General features: G+C 48.6%; 1 long non-coding RNA gene across 2 annotated transcripts; it reads right to left on the reverse strand.

Annotated features, from left to right (window-relative positions):
- Window positions 1-446: 446 nt before the first annotated feature.
- On the reverse strand, window positions 447-6107 carry LOC113614058 (uncharacterized). 2 transcript variants are annotated; one of them, XR_003430436.1, is made up of 3 exons: window positions 5446-6107; window positions 4252-4319; window positions 447-1094 (listed from the first exon to the last, which is right to left on the reverse strand). It is a non-coding gene; the product is annotated as an uncharacterized LOC113614058 (long non-coding RNA). The 2 variants fall into 2 exon arrangements; XR_003430435.1 differs by lacking the exon at window positions 4252-4319 and having other exon boundaries at window positions 5446-6087.
- Between the last annotated feature and the right edge of the window lie 15458 nt (window positions 6108-21565).

Below are 21565 nucleotides of genomic sequence, written 5' to 3' on the forward strand. Positions count from 1 at the left end.
GGAGAGATGGGATCTATTTCCTCTTCTCCTGAATGTCGGCTGGGCTCTGATTGCTTTGACCAACAGAGTGTAGCAGAAGTGACACCGTGAGAGTTCTGGGCCTGGGCTTTGAGAGGATTTGCAGCTTCTACCTTTTTCTCTCGGAACCCTGAGCTACCATTTAAGAAGTCTGGTCCCCCTGCTAGAGAAAGCATGTGCAAAGACCCTGAAACTACATGGAAAGAGAAAGGCACCCAACTAAGATCAGTCTCTCCAGCATCTCAGGCAAGATACCACACAAATGAGAAAAGTCACCTTGGACCATCCAGCTGAGCTGAGCCCCCAGCTGAATACCACTGGGTAACTCCACTCAGTGCCACGTGGTTCCTGACCCACAATGGCCCTTGTTTTAGACAGCTAAATTTGGGGGTGGTTTATTATATATAGCAATAAATAACAGAACCACATAAGCACAAAATAAGGTTTATTTGTAATATTTTGATTGGGCACAAAGAATTTCAGGGATAAAGGGCTCCCTAGGATCTCTCCATCAAAATATTCTTAGAGATCGTTATTGGAATATGGAATACAGTCAATCATATCATTATTACTGATTGAAGGCCTAAAGTTCAGTTGACCTGGGAAAGGCAACTGACTGAAACTCACCTCACTGCTGCAAGACTCTACTACTCAAATTATTTCATGTTTAGATGGAATAAATGAGGGAAATATCTGGGAGAAGGGGTCTTGCCCTCTCCTCCCACTGACTATTGGAAGCTGGTGGAAGGGATCTGGGGTGAAAGAACAGGAAGGTCTGTGAAACATAGTTCTCAGATTTTGACAGTTTCATTTAGGGCCAGCTCTATTTTCCTACAATCATAAGTGGGCAAATAAAAGTTTCGCTCAGGCTTAAGGGATCTTGGAAGGGGCAGCCATATAAGGTCTGGGATGTATAGGCACCAGCCTCGGCACTCAGGAAAACTGAGTCATGGAGAAGTTCTTTGCTCAGGTAACCCAACATGTCGGGAGTGGAGCTGGAATCAGATCCTGGCTCTCCTGGGCTCTCTTCCAGAAGGATTTTTCTACTGCACCATGATGTTCCTTCACGCTCGTTGCTGAGGACAGAAGCACGTTTAAATCATGATTATCTTGCTGTTCTCTGGATCCCTGATTCCCAGATGTTCAGCCTTCTTTTCTGAGTTACCTTCCATCACTCTGAGAAGGTGAGAAGGGGCGGGTGTGTTTCACTGTCTTTGAAAACAGAGCACGGAGAGGTGGGCTTGCACGGAGCTCATAGCTCAGAAAGAGGCATTCCGATGCAGTGGGGAGAATTTTAAAGGGGCCAGGTGTCTGCCCTCAGGCATTTACATTCAAGATGGGGGTATGGCATCTGCTTCCTCCAGTGGGTGGGGAGGCAGGAGGCCATGACTAAGCAAGGTCTGAGCGACTGCAAGGTGAGGCTGCCCCTGGAATCAAGGAGAGGAGTAGAGAGGCCTAGTCAAGAAGGCCTCCTGGAGGAGGTGATAGGCACGTATTGGGAAGGAGTGAGGGAGAATATCTAGGAGCGAATGTTTTGTGCAAAGTTTCGGAAGCAGAGACAAGCAATGCTTATGTTGAAGACATGATAAGAAAACTACTGGAGATAGAGCACAACCCTTGCTGAGGAGGCAGGAGAGGTATGATTAGAAAAGTGCAGGGAGGGAAAGGGTAGTTAATCATGGCGGGAGGCCTGGACCCTTAGGAGCTCTTTTCCTGATCTCTGGACCCCAGGTATGAGTTGTCTGGTCCCAAGGCCAAACCTCCAGCTCTTTCCAGCTCCACGTACATTCCCAACTCCCATCTGTGTCCCCCATCTCAGCAATAGTCACAACAGCACCCACGATGGCTGCTCTGCGTTGAGTGCTCACAGTGTGACAGGCACTGCACGAAGCTCTTTACGTGCATCTTCTCACGTGGCCCTTGTGGAGACACTAAGGGGAATCTGCTCAGGATAGATGAGGAAACGATGGAACTGGAAGACAGAGCTAAGAGCCTGTTGAGAGAGGTCAGCGAATTGCCCCAGAACTTCCTTGTCACTCATAAGTGGCAGAGCCAGGAAGGAGCCCAGGCTATGTTTTCACTTGCATTTGCGGGGACCTTCTGAGGGCTGGACCCTGTGTGCCTCTGTGTGGGTTACCAACTCACGAAACCCCGCCTGATTGTGTGGGTCACTGCAGAGACACAGGAGGGTCAGACACATTGGGCTGAAGTGCTGTCAGCGGCCCTGTGCGCCCTCTCTGTCCCACCATTACCCCTCTCCTCCCCTCAAGTAAATCTCTTAGCACCCTCGTCCAGGGAGGATAGGGAGGGAGGGAAGGACAAGGAACTGGCACTGCCAGTGGGGAGGGGACAGTAAAGCTGTCCTCTGGTTGATCTATCCTCAAAGGACCCTAGCTCCCAGAATCCTAGGGAGAAGCTGCCTTCAGGTGAGGTTTATGCTTGTCTGTCTGGGGTTACATATTGTATAGATATGCATCCGTACAGTAAGATACGAAGGTGATTAATCATCTAGGAATTCCTGCCTCTTCAATGCCTTTTATATCTCTGTTTATTTAAGGAGCACTTGCTGTGTGCCTAGCAGTCTGCGCGATGGGGGGAGGAGACAGAATAAGTGAAGGGAAAGTTAAGGTTCTTGCACTCAAGGAAGTTTTGCACTGATTGGGGATATACGATTTCTAAATATTAAATAATTAGAAGACAAAGCCAAATAATATGTAATTACACTGTCATTTAAATATGATCAAGTGTCAAAATACATGCCACAAATGTGCTATGTGCTGTCTGGAAGAGACGCCAGGGTGGGCTTGAATGAATCAGTGTAGAGGGCTTCCAGAAAGGCTGGGCCTTGAATGGTGGGTGGGAATCTGAGCAGTGGAGGTGGTCAGAATCAGAGGTGATGTGGAGAGTTGGTGGGGGTGGACATTAACAAGCGTGGTGAACAAGCATGGTGACTGTGTGAGCTTGGGGGGTGAGCAGACAGGCTGAGCCACGGGAGGGTGCAGGGCAGAAGAGAACACTCTGGTGTTGGACAGACCTGGAATCAAGTTTAACTCTCCAGGGACCTAGCTGCATGACCTGGGGCATTACTTAACCTTTCTGAGCCTCCTTTTTCTTACAATACGATCATATCTGCCATTCAAGGTGGTTCTAAGGATTAAATGCAAGTAAAGTTATCAACATAGAGCCTGGCACAGAGTAGAGCTCAAAAAAAGAAAAACGTTAGTTATTATTACAATTATTTTGAAGATAAACTTGCATAGGTGAATATGATCGTTATGAAACAATGTCTTGTATCAAATCCCGGCATCAGTCCTTTTTAGCTGGGCTCACTCCGGCAATGTACTTAACCTCCCCGAGCCTCAGCTTCCTCATCTGAAAATAGGGATGATTGTATCCCATACCTCACAGGGGGCTGCAAGGACAAGATGACCTGTTACCTATAAAACACTTAGGAGAGGGTTTGGTACCTAATGAGAGCTGATAAATGTTAGCTATTATTACAGTTAATCCTCCCAAATCCTGCAAGGGTTTTTATCATTCTCCTATTGTTGTTGAGGAAACAAAGGCTCAGAGCATAAGTAACTTGTCCAAGGCCACCCAGCCAGTCACTGGTGAGTCCAGACTGTCTTCCTCATGTCCCCAGTGGAAATGCATCTCTCCAACTCCAGGGCTCTCTGTGCTTCCAGTATAAGACTTATTATAGTGCAACTAACACTGCGGTGACGCCCTCGAGGGCAAGGCCGGGACCTTACTCATCTTTTGTGTATCAGCACCTGACACCAGTCAGGCCCTGGCAGGTGATCAAGAATGCTTGCTGACTTGAGATGAAGTGAGGTGACTGGGGTTGGAGCACTGGAAAAGGCAGGGCTGGATGTGAGCCTGTATCTGGGCTGTCGGAGGAAGGAGTCAAGATAACGCCAGGTTTCCAGCCTGGGTGGGTGGGAGAAGGGTGGACCTGTTAACTGAAAACCGGAAGTTGGGAAAGGCTGATGGCTTGGGTTTGAGAACAAAGTGGGGAAAGGGGAGATGCAAAGGTCAGGCTTAGGCAGGTTGTGATGGAGAGATGGGGACCCTTTAATTAGAATCTGGGGCTGTGAAAATCCACTGGCGGCTCCCCCACCCCCTCCCCACATGGACTGGCTTGTGACCTGACGTCAAGGTCCCTGCCCTGGACTTGTTACTAATGGGAGACCCGAGACACACCCAGGAAGCCACAGGGCTTGGAACACTTACACAGCCACCTCTCAGCGCCCAGGAGAGAAAAGGGTGTCTGGCCATTGTGGCCGGATTGAAGAAGAGCCCTGGAATGAGGGGGTGTGGGGAGGTCAGTCTAGGAGAGCTTCCTGGAGGAGGAGGGAGGAGAAGGCTCAGCTTTGGTCAGGAGGGCAGTTAGCTGCAAAGGAGGGAGACAGAATGTGGGATGGGGGTGCTCACTGCAGGGAAGACGAGGCTTCCCGCCCTTGGCTGGGATTCTGGGCCTGGTCCCCTAAGCCGTCAGCAGGGGAGCTGGAGGAGGAATACATCACAGCTGTTGTGAGGGGGCCCGAAGGAGATCTCTAGGGAAACAGGACAAGAATAACCATTCTAATGCCCAGCACCACCCCATGCACGCTGCCTTCTCTCCTGCGGGGGCTGCGCTTTCTGCCACGTGGACACCCCTCACTCTCACTCTCTCCTTCCTCCCTTCCCCATCTTCCCACCCCAGCCGACTGTGAGGGGGGGAACGGCGGGACCACCAGTCCCAGCGCTTGGGGGAGAGTGGGCCTTGCCAGCTGTCTCCTCCCTCCCCTGAGCCCATCACGATCCCTTCCTCCCGGTTCTGACTGACAAATCGGGCACCCGCCCCTCCCTGTCTCCAAGCCCCCTCCCCCTCCCTCCACTGTCCGGCCAGCCCTCAGCCCCTCCCCTGAGCGGGATGTCAGTGATGCAACCCCAAACCCAGAAGTGAAGGGGTGAACGAGGTCCCCTCTCCCTCCCTCTTGGGCCTCAGACCCTGCTCCCTGACGTCCCCCCAGCCCCTCTCTCACCCTGTCCCGCCCTCGCCCCTCCCCCCGCGCCCTCAGCCCCTCCCCCCGCCCCCGCTCTGCCTTGGGAGGGCCCAGCAGCTCCCTGCCCTGGCCTGGCGGGTGTGAGTCCCTGGAGGGCAGGGGAAGCTCGGCTTCTGGGATTTCCCCGGCCTCTGGCCAGCAGGAAGTCTTCCTCTGGAGAGGGGAAACCTTGCTCCTGGCCTCGGGCCAGCTGCTGAGCAAGACCAAGGTTCAGGGGAGGAGCCTGTTTCCCTGGTCAGCTGGGGACTCCCGCTGACCTCTGCTCCTCAGGTTTGGGGGTTTAGGCCTCAGAGGCCCAGAGAGCGAGGTCAGGGTGGGGGAAGAGGACGAAGGAGAAGCTGGGGACAGTGGGGCAGAGAGACTGGGCGCCGACCCCCACCTGCATCAGCCGTCCTGGCTTTCCCTCCCATCCCCGGCCTGTGGAGCGGTGGGGTAGGGGCTCTCTGGACGTTTCTCCTCTCCCCGCTGGGTGTGTGTGCCAGGCGGGTGTGGCCTGGGCACAGGGCGTTGATAAGGGGCCGCGGCAGCACCGCCCGCCGCAGCCCTGCAGGACTCAGGGTGGCCTAGAGCAGAGCGCTGTGCGGGCACAGTCCACCCCGGCCTCGTCCTGACACATCCGGGAACCGGGGGCAGGGAAGGAGGGTGCCTGGAAGTCTTTCTCTGGTGCCTCGGTCTCCGCCTCTCCGAGGCTGTGGAAGGTGATAAGCCCTGCGAGTGGGGCTGGGGGGTGGGGAGCGGCCTCCTTTCCCAGGGGCTCTGGCGGGCAGAGGCCCCCGCTCTCCTCTCCGAATCTCGCCTCTGCCCTTACTCCCCGGTTGCCCTGTTCCCGGGCTCCAAATGAGCCCCTGGGGACCCCTCAGCAGCAAACACAACAGGGAGAGAGCAAGAGCCAGCCCCCGGGGAGCAGGGCAGACAGCACTCGTGACTGTGCACATTCCACCCCGCCCTGCCCCGCCCTCAGCCACCCCTCCCCATCTCCCACTCCTCCGCCCCTCAAAACCCAGGCGGGGTCCCCTTCTCAGAGCTCTTCTTGGGCCTGGTCCCCCCCGCCCCCCCCGGTAGCTTGGGAAGAGGGGGGAGGGGAGGGGGAGAAGGAGAGGCAGGGAGGTTGGTTGAGACAAAGGGGGCAAGCCTGGGTGGGAAGGAGCCGCTGCGTGGGCTGGAGTTGGGGACAGAGCCAGGTGGCGACAGCCCTGCGGAGCCGAGATCAGGGAGTTTCCGGGGATGAAGGGAGAAGCTGCGCGCTGGGCCAGCGCCCCCTCGTGGACAGTGCTGCAGCGGCAGCCACCCAGTCTCCCTGCCCTGCTGCTGTGGCCAGTGGGGTGGTCTCTCCTGGACACGTGGACAGAGTGGAGAGCACAGCCCTGCACAGGACCCAGGCAAGGTCCTCACTAGCAAGACCTGGCTTTGAGAAACTGTACAGGAACCAAGTTCTATACCAGTGCCCATCGACCCTGTCCACCTCATTTTCTCACCTGACCAGCAAGTGGTAGGTTATCATGCAGTCTTTGAGGCCCCTTCTGGCTCGGGCATCCCGAGATTCCAGGTCAAGATGGATCTGATCTGGCTCCTCGTTACCTGTCTGATCTCAGGTTCTCCTTCCCCTCTTGCCTGCACTCACATCTGCTCCAGCCACGCTGGCCTCCTGTTCCTGGAGCACACCAGGCACGGTCCCCCCTGAGGGCCATTACAAGGGTTGTCACCTCCACCAAGGAAGCTATTCCTTGAGATGTCCACTCCGTCACCTCCTCCCAGTCTTTTCTCAAAAGTCTTTCCTTGGATGAAGCCTGTTCTGACCTTCTGATGTAAAATTAAAACCACTCTCCCAGGTCTGGATCCTCCCTACCCTGCTTTTCCCAGCGCCCTTATCAGCGTCTAACACACTATACCACTTCCTTATTTATCATGACTGTTGTGTAGTGTCTTTCTCCTTCTAATGGAATGATGAGGGTAGAGGGTGTTGCTGGATTCATTCATGGATGTATCCTAAGCACCTGGAGCAGTGACTGCAACATAGTAGAAGTTTGTTAACAGTTTGTTGAAGGAATGAGTGTACCATTGAGGAGGGTCTGGGCTGGGGGCAGACAGGTTGTTATGGATTGAGTTGTGTCCCCCAAATTCATATGTTGAAGCCTTAACCCCCTATTTGATGGTTTTGGAGATGGGGCATTTGGGAGGTAATCAGGATTAGAGGAGGTCATAAGGGTGGGGTTCTCATGATGGGATTAGTTGTGCTCATATGAGGAGAAACCAGAGAGTTGTCTCTGACTCTGCCATGTGAGGACAGAGCACAAAGGTGGCCTTCGAAAACCAGGAAGAGAGCTCTCACCAGGAAGTGTGTTTAAGCCACCCAGTCCCTGGCTATTTTTTTTTTTTTTTTTTTTGGCCATGTGGCTTGTGGGATTTTAGTTCCCCAACCAGGAATTGAACCCGGACCCACAGCAGAGTGAGCATGGAGTCCTAACCACTGGACCGCCAGGGAATTCCCTCTGGCATTTTGTTATGGCAGCCTAAGTAGACCAAGAAGAAGTTTCGCCCTAATAGCTCCTATTTAGTGAATAGAAATGGTTGTGCTACTAAAGTAGGGTTTCATCGAAAGGATCACATTGCTGGTGAGCTTTCACAGGTGGGGAGGGCGAGAAGAAGGCAAGGATTGTGGAGAGAATACAACATAGCCTGGCTCCTGCCCTCACTGTGTTCACAAACTGACACCCAATTTACCCGTGTCAGAGATTCTCAGTGTGCTCCATGGGACATCGGTTCTGAGAAATGCTCCTCAAGAAAGGTAGGCAGAGATCAGAGAAGTTTAGGAAATGTACAGACTGATCTCTTCTGAGATATTCATAGTCCCTACTCCAGTGGGAACATTAATTTAAATTCTTCAGTCTGGTGTTTCACAACATGTATGACCATGGGATTCACATTCCTTCTGTCTTTTCTCAAGCAGAAGCCCTAACTGTCGTGCTAAATTAGCATTCTGACATCACATACTTTAGAAATGCTGACTTACAAGATAAACCTTTTTTTAAAAAAATAAATTTATTTATTTTATTTATTTATTTTTGGCTGCGTTGGGTCTTTGTTGCTGCGTGTGGGCTTTCTCTAGTTGTGGCGAGTGGGGGCTGCTCTTCGTTGTGGTGCGCGGGCTTCTCATTGCGGTGGCTTCTCTTGTTGCGGAGCACAGGCTCTAGGCATGCAGGCTTCAGTAGTTGTGGCTCGCGGGCTCTAGAGCACAGACTCAGTAGTTGTGGCGCACGGGCTTAATTGCTCCACGGCATGTGGGATCTTCCCGGACCAGGGTTCGAACCCGTGTTCCCTGCATTGGCAGGCAGATTCTTAACCACTGTGCCACCAGGGAAGCCCAAGATAAACCTTAACACTGTGTGTGGCCTCCAGGGCCTTCGTGGTCTCTTCCAGTCTCTCCAGACTAGTCTCAAACGTGCCCGACGTTTCAGCCATTCCACACAGTTCTCTATTTGCTCACAGTTCTTTTAGCTTCCCCCGCCCCCCTACACTCCTTCCTGGCCCAGCTCAAGTGCTCATTTCCCCAACCCTGCTTGTGTGTATTGTCTACCCTCCATCACTGTGTGTGTCCCATCCAGCCCTGTGTCTCAGTTGCCTTGTTTTGTTTTGTCTTGTCTGCTGCCCCTCTGGACCTGCTCCTCTCAGGCAGATATGAAGTCTGCTCACTGCATCCCCAGGGCCTGTCCCATGAGCTGCTTCAGGGGACACAGGATGTGTGGAGACAAACAGAAAGGATTCTCACAGCTCTGCGTCTGCAGGCTGGGGAAGGGACACCAGCTGCTCCCTCTGGTTCCCCCCCGCCCCTTTGGTATCTTCAGTATCTTCCTCTCCACGGACACCTCTCTGCCCTCAAAATGCCGAGGATTCAGCATCCCAAACAGGACTGGATTTCCCCAAAGGGTAATATTCAAAGATATGTATAGGTCATTCTCAAAATAAAAAATACAACCAACTAAGAAACATTTGAGAACATGTTGTAACTTACTAGTAGTCATAGAAATGCAAATTAAACCATGAGATCACATAGGGTCTGCGATATGTATCAAGAGCTGTAAAATGTTCATACCATCTGTCTCATCACCCACATCTGTGATAAATCCTAACAAAACCCCACAAATACTGGAAACACTTAATGCCCAACAGTTATCCACAATATTCTTTTTTTTTTTTTTTATTTTTGCGGTACGCGGGCCTCTCACTGTTGTGGCCTCTCCCGTTGCGGAGCACAGGCTCCGGACGCGCAGGCTCAGCGGCCATGGCTCACGGGCCCAGCCGCTCCGCGGCATGTGGGATCCTCCCGGACCGGGGCACGAACCCGTGTCCCCTGCATCGGCAGGCGGACTCTCAACCACTGCGCCACCAGGGAAGCCCTAACATGATATTCTTTTGTTAAGGACCTTTTGATTGTGAAAAATAACACCCACAAAGTGTATAGCAGTAAATGTATAGCTTAATGAATTATTATAAAGAAGTACTCAGTGTAAGCACCTAAGGTCACAAGATGGAACACCCCAGTGCCCCAGGAGTCTGTGTGTCCTTTAAAAATCACAAGGTCCCCCTCCCCAGAGATAAGCACTTGCTTTTCTCCATAGTTTGACCACCTCAGTAGACATCCATGAACATGGTGGTTTATGCTGCCTGTTTTGGGGGTTCACACGAGTGAAGGCACAGAGTTTGTGTTCTCTCCTCTCTGGTTTCTTTCACCCAACGTTACGGGATCCTTTTTCTTTTCTTTCTACTTTACCCTCTTCCTGTCTTCTTTTATTTTGTTGTAGTTCATTTTTTGAAAATTGAAGTATACTTGCTTTACAATATTGTATTTGTTTCAGGTGTACAGCGAAGTGATTCCATTATTTTTTTAAAGATTATATTCCATTATAGATTATTACAAGGTATTGACTATAGTTCCCTGTGTTGTACAGTAAATCCTTGCTGCTTGTCTATTTTATGTGCAGTAGTTTGTATCCCTTTCCCTTTTGGTAATCGTAAGTTTGCTTTCTATGTCTGCAAGTCTGTTTCTGTTTTGTGTAGAGATTCACTTGTATTGTTTTTTAAGATTCTAGATAGAAGTGGTATTATATAATATTTGTCATTCTCTGTCTTCTTTCACTTAGTATGATATTCTCTAGGGTCCAGGAGCCTTTTTCTTGGGTCACCTGGAGCCAGGCGCATACATTTCTGCTGACCAGGTAGTTAAGTTATAGGGATTATGAGGGAGAATGTATATAAGCTCCTGTCACAGTGCCCTGCACTTAGTAGGCATTTAATACTGTTTCATTCTTACCCTCCCTCTATGACACAGGCCCAGCTCCATTTCTAAGCAAGATTCTCCACACTTCCAACCCCAGTGTTGATCTGCTTCCTATCCTGCTACCACCACTTTTTACCACCACCTGGAATCCAGATTCTATCCCCCTGGCCACCAGGGACAGAGCAGTCTCAGCATATTATCGTCTGCTGTTCACACAGCTCCCCACTCCTGTGAGGGTTCTTAGGATTTTCTTCAAGAATAAGACAGGCAGAGCCCACCCCTCTATCTCCCACCCATCATTCTTCACTAAGACCCTTCACTGACAAGGCAGGGCTGCTTCACATTTCAGTAGGTGGATCTTTGCACAAGGATATGGGAAGATTTAATCTGTATTTCGGAGAAGGGTGACTGCCCAGACTTTCTGACAGTTTCTCAAAGAAGTTGAGGCAAGAGAATGAAACCGGGAAAGGAGAGTCCAGATGAACGTGTGGGGTAGGAGGCAGGGAGGTGGGGAAGCAGGGAAGCTGCCTGGCTTGGAGAAGGGCAGTGGTGGGCAGAACAGGCATCTGCAGGAGCAGCTTTTAATCCCCCCTCTCTTTCATTTCATCCCCGCTTTAAAAATTACCTTTGTGTCCCCACTGCACAGTTTCCAGTGTCTTGTGCCATTTTGCAAGGTGAGTCTTTTGTGATTACCACCGTGATAGACTAGATCTCAGGCAGGATTCCTGAAAATTTGTATGGGTTAAGGGACAGGTTTTATCAGGGAAACTTACCAAGAGAAGGTGGCAAGAAGAGAAGAAAAAGTGACCCTGGCTCTCTCATCATCACATGGAAATCAGTGTCTGGGCCTCAGTGATTTGCTGGACACACAGATTGGGGCTGTGCTCCAGAGGAAGGACGCTGCTCCCTTCTTACAGGGCAAGGGGTGAGAGCAGCCTTGACAGTGAGGGGACAGGCAGTAAGAGTTAGGTGCCAGCGATTTATAATAGTTTTCTGGGAGTGCAGGCAGCCCAGCGCCAGGGACCTGGGGGACATGGGTCATTTGTAAGCCCTCTGTCCCAGGGATAGAGCTAAGGACCTCATGGGACGTTGAGGGTGGGTGCAGACTCTCCCAGGAGGAGGATGAACCCCCAATACCAGTTGGGATGGTGTCCAGGAAAACCAGAGTATTCAGTTCTGCTTCTGGCTTTCTAGGAGACCTGGGCAACAGGCAACCAGTGTTCACTGAATCCGTGGATGAAGTCCTGTGTTCAGGTTTAAGGGAAACACCAGGCTCTTAGCCCGCAGTCACTGTCCCCAGGACTGAGCCTGCACTGCTCCTGGGTCTGGGCCGTGCTGGGGCAGGGGTGAAGCTGGTGCTCAAGGGGTTAGGCCAGGAGAAGTGGGGCGAGGCAGCCTGGCTGTTAGGACCTCTGGGAACTGGGTGGTTGGCAGGCCGAGCAGCAGAGTTCAAAGCAGGCAGGCGCCTCTGAGCACTGACTGGAGTCAGGAATTCCTTCGGGGGAAAGGCTAGCTCAGAGGCCAAGGGGCCTTTATCTTCAGTGATACCTGGTGCAGGAATTCTTTGGCGGTTTCAGGTGGAAGCTGCATCATCCTCACATCCAGGAAGCATTTGTTCGGCACCCGCTACCTGAAGGGCCTGTGGGAGGCCTGAGGACACAAGTGGAGCCTCAGGGCTCCCTTTCCCATGGAGGCTACAGACCCCGCCTGCAGCTGGACCGGGACCAAAGTCTTCTTGCTGGAAGGTATTAGGCTTGCTGCTCTCCTGTGTTTTCATCACGTGGATGTGGCTGTGACACTGGGCTCTGTCCACATTCCCTGGATCCCGCTGGCCCTGCTCTCCTGGCCTCAGCCCCAGTCTGCTTGGCCCGGCTCTGCTGCCCTGCTTGAGGGGCTTCTCCACACCCCTCTGCGTGGCTGGTAGAGTCTTGATCTGAGTGATGGGTTTACCGGGAACTCACTGCTGCTGGTTTTGCTCATTACCCTTGCCTTGACTCCTGCCGTGAAAGTCCATCCTCTTAAGGCCTGGCCACGCGACCCACCATCCCCCGCATTCACATCAGCCCTCTGCACACTGAGTTGTATGGCTGGAAGGGGCCGTGGAGGGAGTCATTTCTCCCCCACCCGGTACCGTTTGCTTCTCTCCCCAATGCTGAGACCCCCAACCTAACCTGAACCTTACGAGTGAGGAGGGATCTGGGGAAAACCTAGGCAGGCAATAGGCTCACTTACTCCCCTTTTGTCCTTTCCGCCTCAGACTGTCATGCTCCTGGTAAATTTTGATGCCTGAGAAGCTCATTTTTTCCTTTTTAAATTAACCGTAAGGCCATTGCTTTTGCCATTTCTCACATGCCTAAAGCACTCACATGCAGACTCAGGAGGCTGCATCCCACACACAGCACGTTGGACCAGTCTCCTCCAGTTTACATCTGCCTTGGCTTCCATCAGGAACAGAGACCTGGGCCACAGGCCCCCCCAAGCTACATCTCTTTCCATTCCTGCAGCCCCTTCCTCTCCCGGTGTCTGTGTGTGCTCCACCTGCCCCTTGCGGGTCATCCTGCATGCTTCCTCCAAGAGGCCTTCCTGCTTTATTCCAGTGTTCACCTGTTGCTTGCTACGGTCTCCTAGATGATAGAAAATGTACTGTAGCACATACAACCTGCGCTGAAATGATTTCTGCTTATACCTCCCTGCTAGACTACGGGCTCGTCTAGGACAGTGGCTTTGCTTCCTGTCTCTGTATTCAGGGTACTGCACACAATAGGCGCTCATCACGTTTTTTTGTTTTGTTTTGTTTGTAGAATGTCGACGTGCTGTTGGAAGGCCTCCTTTCGGGAAATCACTAGCGGCAGTTTGATCTTCAGCCGCCAGGTGGCACTAGTGCCCAGGCGCTGCGCGGCCAGTCGGGAGGGCGGAAGGATGCTTTGAGGGAGGCTTCGGTGCTGGTTGCAGGTGGTGCTGCGAGGTCCGTGAGTCTTTTCCTTTCATTCTCAGATTGAGCACAAGGGTCGAACCAGAGAAACGGGGAAGGGGTGGCAGGTTGATAGCTGGGGCGGCAGCACAAGAGTAAACCAGGATTCAGCTATTAGGAACTAAATCCTGGGCAAAATGAGCTTATTTTGAATGAGAGATCCGTGATCTGGATGAGAAATCAGGGGCAAGGTCCCGATGTGGGAGAGGCCTAGGCTAGGAATCAGGGTGGGGGGACCTGGAGGTCCATGTCTCAGACTGGGCTGGGTGAGAATTATTTTGGGCTAAGAGTGGGGCGGGTTACCATTGAGAAGGGGGGACCCTTGAGGACCCTATGTTTCAGATCTGAGTTCTTGATCCAAATGAGAAACTTCTGAGGTGAAACAGCTTCAAAGAGGAGAGTGGGGGAACTTCTGCCTCACCCCTTGAGCCAGACTCTGAGAGGTGAAGGCAGATTGCCTGGGGATGGGACACAGGGGCCTTCCTGGGGCTGGGGTTCATTCAGGGGGAAATGCCCAGCTCTGGAGCATTTCCCTGGAAGTAAGTCTGCTTTGAAGGACTGAGAGAAGACTGCATGTCAATATCAAACCCAGCTGCCACAATTTCGTATCAGGCACCCTTTCCATCTTCACTTCTTCACCTCTCTGCGCTGGTTTTCTTCTCTGTAGAGTGGGGAATCCTCGCCTCTCAGGTCAGTTTGGAGACAGCCTGAGGTGAACAATGGGTAGTGCTTTGGAACCTGTAGGGCACTTCCCACCTGGTTCTCATTTTGAGCACTCACAGCTGGGCACCTGCTGGGGTTGAAATCCTGGCTTTCCCCTCCCCCACTGTGTGACGCTGGGTAAGTTACCCAACCTCTCAGTACCTCCGATTTCTCATGATCCCAATGACGATGTTAATAAGGACAGACCTCATGAAACTGCTGTAAGGATCTTTAAAGAGGCTCCTAAAAATGGCCTTCATAGACTGTTTTCATTTCAAAGTTTCTTCATCTTGTTCTTCTGAATGTTGAAATATTACAAGCGTGCATAGGTGTGGGTACCAATCAGCACCACCTCTATGTATTTGGGAAGTTACATTTGAAAGAAATCTCCTGGAAGGCATAATTATATACTGCACACGTGGCCATGGAACACATCTAACCTTCTGGAACATACCCAGCTGACTGGTTTGGATTTAGGGGACTCTGCTAGATGGAGGCCTTCAACGTCACACAGATTTCACGTTAACCGTTCCCACAGGCTGCTCATATTTTCCAAGTCATTAGAGCTGAGGCCCCTTTCTTAGGCATGATGCCACCAGACAGTGGCCTGAAGGGGATAGCCAGAAAATTGATTAGCATCATTGAAACTCCCGTGGCAACAACTTTTTTCAAATTTCTTAAAGATACCCTGGAACAATTGCCTTCCAGAAATTAAAAAGCCCAGAGCCACAATTGGAGCTGGACCCCCCCGGAGATCTTCAGGATGTAAAGGTGGGTCTGTCATTGCAGGAGCTGAACTGAAGGTGGGGTGTTCCTTGGAGAACAGATGCAATAGGCCTCATTTTCATTTTTTGTTTGAAGCAAAAAATGCCAAACAGGACTCTTGCCACCTCGGTGTGATACCTGTCCTCCATGATGACCTTGGGGCTCCAGGAGGACTTGCCACCGTTTCTTCTGATTCTGGGGTCAGTTGGGACCATGGTCTCCTCCATGCCTCTCAGCCCCTCAGTGAACCTGTCCCAGCCTTTGGGACAATCTCCCCGTTCTTTATAAAGACCTGGCTTCTCTCTTCCTCCTGTACAGACCATCCCCAGCCCTTAGGGCTGTAGGCTGGTAGGTCTGGGACTGCCATGGATGGGTGGTCTGCATTCAGGGAGGACCTGCATTTGGGAAAGGCCTGACGTGACCCTGAGCTGCACAGTAATCCGAGGCTCCCAGCAGCTGTGTGGTCAGCACTGCATTTTCCAGGCCAGGCTACCTGGAACACTTCTTCCTAAAGCTGTGACATGTCACTCTCCCTATCAGCCAACAAACCCACTGACTCACCTCCATAGACTCCCTCACCCTGCTCACTGCAGAATGTCACATTTCATCACAATCATGGTTTCCCTCCCAATACTTTCCCCACACAGCTGAGCACCACAGACACTACAGTTTTCACCAGTGACCTCAGGAGCTGCAGGTGCTTAAGACTGAGACACTCTCCTACTTGATGGCTGTCTTTCCCACAAAACCTTATCCCTGCCTTAAATCAAAGACGGCTTCTAGCCATTCAGAGTCCCTGATGGGGGAGTGGGAGAGGGAATAAACAAAGACAAAGGCCTCACTGGAGAAATGTATTCCCTACACATAGAGTAGACAGATAGCTATTTTCCACAGTATACCGGGAACTCTTATAAATAAATATGAAATAGACTAACAATCCAATAGAAAAGTGTGGAGAGAATATGGAGGGTCAGAAGAATAAATACAACTGGCCATTTAACAGATACTAGAATTTTTAAACTTGCTAATATTTAAGGCATGAAAATCAAAACAATGCGCTATTTTCACAGAGATTGGTAAAATTAAAAATTAACAAGGTTGATTACTGAAGGTTGATTAGGGTTTAGGGAAACTGGCACTCTCATATGCTGTTGAGTTTTAATTTGATGCAAAATTGAGAAAAACTTGACAATATTTATTAAAATATATAATGTCTATACTCTTTGCTCCAGCAATTTACCCTTTAGAAAAATTTAAGAAAGATCACAGTAATAAATACACAAATAAGTTCAGTGTAGCATTTTTTTTTTTTTTTTTTGGTAATAAGAAACAATCCAAACGACCATCAATAGGGAATTGTTTAAAGAAGGAAAGAATGTCATTGTTAGGACAAATGAGTAAACCTAGTTGTACCACCAAGTGAAGATGTCCAAGATAGGTTTGTCAATGGATAAATTTACAAAACTATGCATTCTATGATCTCATTTCTGCAAAAACACATAGGTAGATACACACATGTAGATAGATACATGCACAGGAACAATCTAGACTATAATTGTAGTGGCTCATTCAAAGATAAGGAATTGATCAGGGTTTGCTCTTTTCATTTTATGCAGTGTACATTTCTATGCTATTTGAATTTTTTATAGTGCTCAGTCACTTTTTGTAAAAAAATACTTAAAAAAATTTATTTATTTTTGGTTGCTTTGGGTCTTTGTTGCTGCGCGCAGTCTTTCTCTAGTTGCTGCGAGCGGGGGCTACCCTTCATTGCGGTGCGCGGGCTTTTCATTGCGGTGGCTTCTTCTGTTGCAGAGCACAGGCTCTAGGTGCGCGGGCTTCAGTAGTTGTGGCTTGCAGGCTTTAGAGCGCAGGCTCAGTAGTTGAAGCGCACGGGCTTAGTTCCGCGGCATGTGGGATCTTCCAGGACCATGGATCGAACCCGTGTCCCCTGCATTGGCAGGCGGGTTCTTAACCACTGCACCACCAGGGAAGTCCCTACTTTTTTTTTTAAAGAGCAGTTTAGGTTCATGGCAAAATCAAATGGAAGGTACAGAGGTTTCCCATATACCCTCTGCCCCCACCACATGCATAACCTTCCCCATTACAACATCCCACACCAGCGTGGACATTTGTTACAACTAATGAACCTACGTGGACACATCACAATCACCCGAATTCCATAGTTTACATTGGGTTCACTCTTGGTGTTTTCCATTCTATGGGTTTAGACGAGTGTCTAATGATTTGTCTACCATTACAGTATCATACCAAATACTTTCACTGCCCTAAAAATCCTCTGTGCTCCACCTACTCATACCTCAGTCCCTGCTAACTCCTGGCACACACTGATCATTTTATTGTCTCCATAGAGTTTTTCATCAATGGATGTTGGTGCTTACTTTTGGGGTTAAAGAAAACAATAAAGAAGATTAATTTTGTAGAGAAATATCACTTAGGCAATTATCATTTACCTGCACAGGTGAACTTTCTCTGCTTACAGGAACATAAAGACCAGATTCTCTTGTACCCTACACAAACACCATATGTGCCATTCAAGTTGCCAAGAACTAACTAGAGCGAACTAGTTTAAAGCAGAATCTGTAGGCTTCAGTTTAATTTTTCTTCCTCAGAGAAGCCTCCCTGCCCTTTCATGGCCCCCCTCCCCTCCCAGCAGCCTGCACTTTCCCTTCTCTGTAACTGTCATGATATCTGAGAGGTGACTTTTGGCATTTCCTTGTTTGGTGTCTGTTTCCCACTGTGGCGTGGACTCCATGTGGACAGGGAACAGGGAAGTTGTGTTTACCTTGAGTTATGAGCATCTAGCCTGTGCCTGGCACCCAGGAGGGGCTCAGTAAACATCTACTGAATGAGTATGGAATAAACACCTGTGAAACAACCCTGGGGACAGATTCCAGTTTTCAATTCCGCTTTCATGGGATCGGCAGTGGGAACAGGGTTTATTTGGGAGCAAATGTTCCTGTGTATGGGGGGAAAGAGATTCACACATAAGTCTTGTTGGCCTTTGTGGAAACGGTGATGGACATGCTTGAATATCTTTCATGAGCTGTTATAACCAGAAGGGATATGAGCTCAAGGAGGGGTAACACTTTTTAAAAAATAAACTTTATTTTATTTTATTTTTTCGGTACGCGGGCCTCGCACTGCTGTGGCCTCTCCCGTTGCAGAGCACAGGTTCTGGACGCGCAGGCTCAGCGGCCATGGCTCATGGGCCCAGCCGCTCCGCGGCATGTGGGATCTTCCCGGATCGGGGCACGAACCCGTGTCCCCCACATCGGCAGGCAGAATCTCAACCACTGCGCCACCAGGGAAGCCCTAAACTTTATTTTTTAGAACAGTTTTAGATTTACAGAAAATTGGGAAGATAGTAGAGTGAGTTTCCATACACTCACATATCTTCCCCTATTATTAACATTTTACACTATTAACATTTGTTACAATTCATGAGCTGATACTGACACATTTATAGTCCCTATTTATTCCGATGTCCTTAGTTTGCCTTGATGTGCCCTTTCTGTTCCAGGATCCCACCCAGGACACCACCTTACTTGTAGTTGTCATGTCTCTTTCGACTGTTGTCGGCTGGGACAGTTTCTCAGACTTCTATTTTTTTGATGACCATTTTTTTTTAAATTAATTTTTATTGGAGTCTAGTTGCTTTATAATGTTGTGTTAGTTTCTGCTGTACAGCAAAGTGTTGATGACCGTTTTGAATACTCACCAGGCATTTTGTAAAATGTCCCTCAACTGAGATTTGTCTGATGTTTCTCTCGTGATTAGACTGGTGTTCGGGTTTTTGGGAAGAAGAGCACGGAGGTAAAGTGCCATTTTCATCACATATCAAGGGTACATACTACCCACGTGACTTACCACCGTTGACATTGACCTCCATCACCTGGACAAAGGGAGTGCTTGTCAGGTTCATCCACTGTGAAGTTACTCTCCCCTCCACCCCATACTGTCCTCATTGGAAGGAGGTCATTATGTGCCGCTCACACTTAAGGGGGGGGGGGGGGGGGGGGGGGGGGGGGGGGGGGGGGGTTATACTTCACTCCTTGAGGGTGGGGCATCTACACACATTATTGGAATTCTTCTGCAGGGGAGATTGTCTCATCTCCATTTATTTATTTACACAATCATTTATTTATATCAGCAAACACTCATTGACATTTATTTTATACTTTGGGTGATAATCCAAAATCACTGTTTAAATTTTTTTTTGGGTCAGCTTAGTCCTAGTTTGGCCATTGGATGTTCTTTAGCTGGCTCCTGTGACCATCTGACATGCCCCCGTCATTTCTTTTTTAAGAACTTCCTTACGTTATGGCACTGTGAGAACTCTAGCCTCATCTTGTATATTTCCTGCTTCAGTCCTAGAATCAGCCATTTCTCTAAGGATCTCTAGTTCCATTTATTGGGGAATAGTATTAGGTGTGGTGTGCTTGTTGCTACTTGGGGGGGTAGAACTTTTTCAGGTATTGCAGATTGAGAGGGGCATTTCTTCTCTACAGGTATAGATTTTAAGTCGTAAGTCCATATAGTCTTATTATTTTCCTGCTTTGTTGGACATGAGTAGACTTTGAGTGCATAGATCTGTCAGAAATTCATCACAAACATCTTTAGACGGGAATGAGACTGGCTAAAATAAGAGTCACTAAAGGAACGTCACTTGGCCATCCCTCAAATATGAAACAACTGATATACCAGGCAAAGGAAACATAACATAGAAGAGTCTGTTGTTTTGTTATTGGATAGCTGGTAATAGTTATCATATCACAGATGTTATTGTAAAGGTCTGTTGACAAAAGCAATCAAGATTGTACTGAAAGTATTGGACAAGAATGTTGCTTTGGGGCCGGACTGATGTGGATTTGAATCCTTTGACCGTTATCTATCAGCCTTGGATTTTGGACAAGTCATTCTACTCCTCTCAGCCTCCTTTTTCTCATCTGTAAAGGGGATATAATGATCATATCTACCTGATGGAGTTGTTTGAGGATTAATGAGATATTGCACATCAGTTGCTTAGTCTCAGTGCTTGACAAATGTAATTACTCAGTAAATGTCAACTGCCTGAAATATTTTCAGGGAACACCCGGTCAGGGGAAAACACGTAGAGCAGATGTCGAGGTACACAAGTCCTGTTCAGACACCTGAAAATAAATTTTATTAAGACAGCAGACTTTGGCCTTTCATGTGGACAGCTTTAGGATATGGGTCAAAACTATTTCAAGGCCTAATAAAAACAAACAAATGGGACCTAATTAAACGTAAAAGCTTTTGTACAGCAAAGGAAACTGTAAACAAAACAAAAAGACAGCCTCCAGAAGGGGAGAAAATATTTGCAAATGATGTGACAGACAAGCGATTAATCTCCAAAATACACAAATAGCTCCTACAGCTCAATATATGTGTGTGTGTGTGTGTGTGTATGACCTAATCAAAAAATGGGCAGAAGATTTAAATAGACATATCTCCAAATAAGACATACAGATGGCCAAAAGGCACATGAAAAGATGCTCAACATCACTAATTATTAGAGAAATTAAAATCAAAACTACAATGGGGTATCACCTCACACTGGTCAGAATGGCCATCATCAAAAAGTCTACAAACAAATGTTGGAGAGGGTGTGGAGAAAAGGGAACCCTCCAACACTGTGGTAGGAATGTAAATTGGTACAGCCACTATGGAGAACAGTATGGAGGTTCCTTAAAAACTAAAAATAAAGCTACCATATGATCCAGCAATCCCACTCGTGGGGATATATCCAGAGAAAACCATAATCTGAAGAGATGCATGCACTCCAATGTTCATTGCAGCACTATTTACAGTAGCCAAGACATGGAAGCAACCTAAATGTCCATTGACAGAAAAATGGATAAAGAAGATGTGGGGTGTGTGTGTGTGTATATATATATATATATATATATATATATATATGAATGAGTGGAATATTACTCATTCATAAAAGAGAATGAAATAAAGCCATTTGCAGCAACATAGATGGACCTGGAGATAATCATACTAAGTGAAGTAAGCCAGACAGAGAAAGACAAATACCATATGATATCACTTATGTGTGGAATCTAAAAAGAAAAGATACAAATGAACTTATATACAAAACAAAATAGATCCACAGACATAGAAAACAAACTTATGGTTACCGAAGAGGAAAAGGGTGGGGAAAGGGATAAATTAGGAGTTTGGGATTAACATATACATATAACTATATACACAATAGATAACCAACAGGGACCTACTGTATAGCACAGGGAAATATACTCAATATGTTTTATTTTTTTTAAATTTATTTTATTTTTGGCTGTGTTGGGTCTTCGTTGTTGCATGCAGGCTTTCTCCATTTGCGGCGAGTGGGGGCTACTCTTCGTTGCCGTGCACGGGCTTCTCATCGCGGTGGCTTCTCTTGTTGGGGAGCACGGGCTCTAGAGCGCAGGCTCAGTAGTTGTGGCGCACGGGCTTAGTTGCTCTGTGGGATCTTCCCAGACCAGGGCTCGAACCTGTGTCCCCTGAATCGGCAGGGGGATTCTTAACCACTGTGCCACCAGGGAAGCCCTATACTCAATATTTTGTAATAACCTATAAGGGAAAAGAATCTGAAAAAAATATCTATATATAGTATATATTCTCTCTATATACATACTGATATATATAAACCTGAATCACTCTGTATACCTGAAACTTACACAAAATTGTAAATCAACTATACTTCAATAATAATGTAAAAAAACGATTTCAAGTCCCAAA

Source organism: Aethalodelphis obliquidens, unplaced genomic scaffold, assembly GCF_003676395.1.
Source record: "Aethalodelphis obliquidens isolate GAN/ISIS:26980383/991018 unplaced genomic scaffold, ASM367639v1 scaffold90, whole genome shotgun sequence".
Classification (NCBI taxonomy): Eukaryota; Metazoa; Chordata; class Mammalia; order Artiodactyla; family Delphinidae; genus Aethalodelphis; species Aethalodelphis obliquidens.